The following is a 5,476-nucleotide window of genomic DNA, read 5'->3' as shown; positions in this document are numbered from 1 at the left end:
ATATGCTGGCGATGCCATTAGGTGTGTTACGCTAGCTAAATCTGTTCCATACAGTCCCTAATATTGACAAGTAAATGCCCTGTGCCCGCTTCCCCTTGTGACCCGAAATATGGTATATCTCTAACTAACTTCCAATTCACGAGCTATATGAAATAGCATTAAATTCAAGTTACTGGCGCCAAGCTGTATTTCGGAACAAAAGGCTCTGTTAGACTGTGTAACATCGCGTTTTTGCATCAATTTCTGCTTATTTCTACGAATAAATTAATAAACTAATGTCTAAAGCTGATTGTCACTGCACTCTAAGCCAAAAAATGGCCAAAATGGGAGCAACGGCTGTTTTTACTCCTTCAGACCGACTGTTACTCTCCGAAAAGACCAAGCGGAACAAGATGGCCGACTTGTTCGAGAATGGGGGAGCAACTGTATTCATCTTAAGTTTGTAAGGGAGCAACGGAAGGAGGAACCGCCGTAAATGCTCTCGTCACGCAACGGTTACTCCCCGGCAGGACACCGCACACAAATATGCATGCCGCCCACATTGATATTCATGGGCCAGATTATTGTTTGTTCTGTGTGCCAAACTTCACCAAACCAAAACAGTGATTTATTTTAGCATCCGTAGATAATAAGATAGCAGCGCTGGCTGAACACAGAAGGCCTGAGAATACAGTACGGCAAATACCTAACACACGCAGCAGCAGGATGGAGAGTTGGCACGTCAAAGCGGACCGAACGCCGAAACACGTGCAAAACAACGATAAAAAAAGCCTAGACACGCCGTTCGTCCGCGAAGTAAGGGCGTCAAAGTCGATCAAGCACCGAAACACGTGCATAAGTAGCCCCCCCCCCCCCCGCGCCCAGATATATCGAAGAAGAAAAAAAAAAAAAGCGGACCCAGACGCGCTTCTCATCAGCCATACACTTAGTAGCACGCTTCACCGTGTACTTTGAGGGCAGAATGACAAATCTGCGCCATGTGCGCCCGCACGACAATTGTGGCGCTAGTGTAGCAAACGATGTAAGTTACAAAGTAATTTTTATTCAGTGTTTATGTTGACTAGCACTAAATAAAAATTACACTCAACTTTTTATATTTATTTATGAGATTTAGTGTACCTCAGTTTTTTTTATAATTGTGTTAGGAGAACACACTGAAATTATTGCGCTGACGCCTGTGCTGCCACTGCTCGACGTTTTTTTTTTTTTTTGGCGCAACTAGGTTCGCGTTCGCACTACTTACTCATTTTCATATGGTCTGTGGTTGGCGAGCACATGGACGTGCGGGCTTGTGAGCTATGTTTTGATCGTGTGTGTGTGTCGCAGATTTGCGTTTCTACTTATTCGTGATGAAGGTTAGTGTATATTTATCTTTATAGAGCGCGAAGTAGTTGTGGATTTTGCTGCTGGGTGGAACAAACACATCGTAAACACGTCTTCAGCTATCTGCAAGCCTGTTCGCTCGTCGGACAAAGGACTGTGCATGCATCAGCGTGCAGGTGAGTGGCATTTCCAGCAACATTTAACGCTCTTACAATACATTGTTGAGTGGTTGCGCTATTGAAAGAGAAATGATTTGCTCTTATTCACCGTATCCATTGCTAGCCGTATCGGACTAAATTACCTCTATTACCGCCTGCATACCCTCTTGCTTCCCCTGTCACCACTGCAGTGCCAGTGTACTTTTGCAGTTAAAAGTTCATTTCCGCAACACTACCTCGCTTGAAAAAACATTGGGGCGGGGTTTTAGCTGCATTCATACTGGCACTTTTCTACCATTGGCTTTATGTAATGTTAACGGCTGAGTGTTGGGGCCTTGGGCCGCATTTTTTAGAGATGTAAAGTGTATGTAAATCAGTAAGTGAACAAATCATTGTCGCATCACTTCACTGGCATAGCCAGGCGGTTGCGCACAGAATTTTTTTAGGCCGGGCGTAGGGAGCCCAAATTGACGACCATATTCGCTTGCCCGGCCTATTCAGATAAGCGGACCCCCCCCCCCCCCCCCTTCCCCGCACGCCTAAAAAAAAAAAATAAATCTGCCCACATCACTGCGTCACTTGCTTCACCTCTGCGCTGAACGTACTATTTTATAAGCGCACCATCAAGTGAGCAGTTTACATATTGACAGAACAATTGGAGGAGGAATGACCCAAATCTTTAAGATTTCTTTAGTGATGCAAAACCTTAGCAAAACTGAATATTGTAAAAGACAATCATAAATGCTGTATGTTCTCGTTAGCGCTGTCATTATTCTGCATTATGAAATCTTTATGCGCTGTGAAAACTTGGCATGCCGTTGAAGTCACATATCGACGTTAATACCAATCGACGAAAATTTCGACAACCTCAATAACGCCGTTTGGGATTTGCCGCATGCACATAATTAGGCTGATTCCCACTTGGCTGTTCTTAACCTGACTTCTCTGCTACCGAATGAAACAATATTTGATGCATGTCTTTTACTTTTTTTTTCAGTGATATGACACAAATTTGGTTATACTGCAGATAAAGATGCTCCCAACGATGCTAAAGTACAGAAAGCAAGTGAATTTTGGTAAGTGCAGACTTTTTGTACTACGTATATGAAAGCATCGCTTTTTAGGGGCAAACTGTGCATGTGTTGGCCAGAGAATAGTTCATTATGCCACATGGTTACACTGGCACTGACAATTCGACATGGCTCCGCTGGCCCGTGTGTGTGCTCACACTGTTACCGTTAAGATAAAATGTTTATGTTTTCATTGCAGGGATTGCTGTTTGTACTAAAAAGCCAACTGCCAAGATTTCTTTACGCTGGTACTCCTAAATGTATGCTTTCCCTATTTACATGGATTTTGGCTTGCACAAAGCATAACACTTGGGCCTAGATTCACAAAGCTCTCCATGCCTTCATAACAGTGTTTCTTGACTTGCCTTAACCCTGTTTTCTGCAGATGTTTCGTGGGTTTAAAAGTGCCACAGCATGTTGACCTCCCCCACTCTGAAATATTCGCGTTCAAAGTTCCGCAAGAGTGGGCTTAACTTTCTTGTGCATCTCTTTGCTAGTCCAAGATACTGAAGTGTTATGCTCTTACTAGAGGTGGCAGTGTTTCTAATGTTTGTATTTCCATCACATTAACCAAGTATGCGATCTTGGCTTGACTGCTAGCACATCCTCAACAAATGTCTTTGTGGCACATGTACAAAATAAATAGGCAGACATTCACACCGGGAGCTAACTTCTAATAATGCTTTTTTTTTGGAAACCATGGTGTGCTTATTCCAATTTGTCTAACAAGCAGTAACCTGTTTGGCTGTGAACCAACAAGACGTTGAACTAATAAAAGCTTCACATCTTGTTGCTCTCAAATATATATGTATTGGTAAGCTATCTGTGACACTGTCAAACAAAGAATCAGAATATCTGTGCATGCCTTAAGATATATTGCTTCGTTTACATATCTCGTGGCTGTGACTCGTCAACCGAGTGAACAAATGCACCCTAGTTTTCTAAATTTAAAGCATTTTTTGAAGGTAGCACGGTCTACATTTATTTGTCTGTAGTTTTGTCCAGCCGTTTGCGTCAGGTACAAAGAAATATACTGAAGATTATCATGTAGCCTCTGCAAATGGTTGCTTTCAAGCAGGCTTTGCATGCTTGGCTTGTGCCTACAGGTATTGCACAATTCAAGACGCAGCAGCGTATGATAGAACAGTAGAATCAAGAGCAACTATGTGCACGAGCTAAATAAGTATTTTAACATGAGCGGACAGTACGTGTTATTTGCCACACACATGACCTCATTTAGAATGCCCATTGGTGAATGGGCTCATAGAAATGTCACTCAGCTGTGTATAGGAAACAAGTTAACTGAACCTAAGGGTATCTTTAGCTACTACAAATATGCCTTGTTGAGGTGCTGCACATTTTCTTCCAGAATATTGCTGTCTGAGACATCATGTGAAGAGCGTCTACCACATCAGCATTTATATGGCTTGCCAAGTAACGTTTGGCCGAACCTTCCTTTTTTTCACATTTCGTTTTGCAGTAGACATCCTAGAATGTAAGCGCTGCTGCAGTGTGTGTGACTCATTGTTATGAATTGATTCTGGCATGTTTAACCTCACACTTCTATTTTTTTTCTTGCAGCAATGAGATGCTTCACATATGCCTGCGGTGACGTTCTGCTGCGCTAGCCTGATGGAAACACCAGCTGCGAAACTTGAGTTCTTCAGAATTGGAGAAGTTGCCCTTCTCTCACCAATGATGACACAGACTGCCCTATGCTAGAAATTCAAGATTGTTTTTTCACGGATGACGCACAAAACCTTTGATGTATTATGGTGTTTGTTTAGTGCTGGCTGTGGTGTGGCGAAGTCTACTTTTACGTGTGGTCAAACGTCGCCTCATAAAAAGAACAATAAAACATTTATTTTCCTTTCAATATTGTCCACTTTTTGTGTTAGAAGCACCCAAGCAGTGCTCTTCCAAGGAGCTCTCGCCATGTGTTTAGCGTGTGACAAGCATACTCGAGATAAATACTCATTTCCCCAAGGAGTAACTGGAAGCATGTGCAGTTGGTTTTCAGAGAGTAACTGCGAACACGTGGGAAGAACGGTAAAGAATAACTGTTGCTCTTAGAAGAGCAACTGGTGGGAGTAATGGTTGGTCGGCAGGGAGCAACTGGTGGGAGTAACTGTTGGTCTGCAGGGAGGAACTGGAGGGAGTAACTGTTCATCCCCCGAAGGAGGAACTGAAAGGAGAGCAACGGTTCCTCCCTCTGCAGTTACTCCTTTTAGGAGAGTAATGGGAGTGGCAATTCAATTGCTCCCTGAAAGGAGCAACCCCTATACCCCTGTTGCTCCGTTTTGGCTTAGAGTGTGGTACCAGATAGAGGACGCAAGTTCTGTACATCAGAACTTACGTGCTATTCTTTGCCTATGCGTTTTCTATGCTTTTAGTTCAATCATTGTTATAAAAAACGGTTTCGCAGCTGTGACTCTGTTCAGAAAATACTGCTTCCAGTGCAGTAAGATTAAGTGTATATGAGTTTAGCGACATTTATCAGACCAACCGAGGTCATCTTTATAAAATTTCTTCCACCTGCGCACATGTGGCCGTGCTGGTGGCACTGGCGCTGTAGATAGCACGGCCAAGCGAGCGTGTGTTGCACACAACGCCGTGCACCATACACCGCTGCATCCTGTGCTCGTCACTGTACGTGCGTTCATTTAACGGCAACAGGACTTGCCGTGTACAAGATCTAGCTTCTGTCGGATCCGTTATTTGGGATCGGGGTTGTCTGGGTGATGCACTACATCTAAACAGAGTGGCACGGTATCGTATGCGATGTTACTCGTGAAACCACGATACACAACGTTATCAGTAATATAATGGAGTACTATGTCGTCAGTTTGCTTTGTTGTATATTGTCATGGTTATTAGCCGTAAGCTCAAAGGGAGGAAGAAGCCAGCATCACGAGCGGCAGTCTC

The 5,476-nt window shown here is 43.5% G+C and overlaps 1 long non-coding RNA gene across 2 annotated transcripts; it reads left to right on the top strand.

The window, feature by feature from the left end:
* The first annotated feature begins 1,217 nt into the window (after positions 1–1,217).
* LOC142776996 (uncharacterized) lies at positions 1,218–4,359 on the top strand. Of its 2 annotated transcripts, XR_012887892.1 has the most exons (4): positions 1,218–1,499; positions 2,479–2,557; positions 2,751–2,811; positions 4,133–4,359. It is a non-coding gene; the product is annotated as an uncharacterized LOC142776996 (long non-coding RNA). The 2 variants fall into 2 exon arrangements; XR_012887891.1 differs by having other exon boundaries at positions 2,479–2,811.
* The last annotated feature ends 1,117 nt before the right edge of the window (positions 4,360–5,476 follow it).

This window comes from Rhipicephalus microplus, chromosome X, assembly GCF_043290135.1.
Source record: "Rhipicephalus microplus isolate Deutch F79 chromosome X, USDA_Rmic, whole genome shotgun sequence".
NCBI classification, from domain to species: domain Eukaryota; kingdom Metazoa; phylum Arthropoda; class Arachnida; order Ixodida; family Ixodidae; genus Rhipicephalus; species Rhipicephalus microplus.
This window is presented reverse-complemented; position numbering and strand designations above follow the sequence as displayed.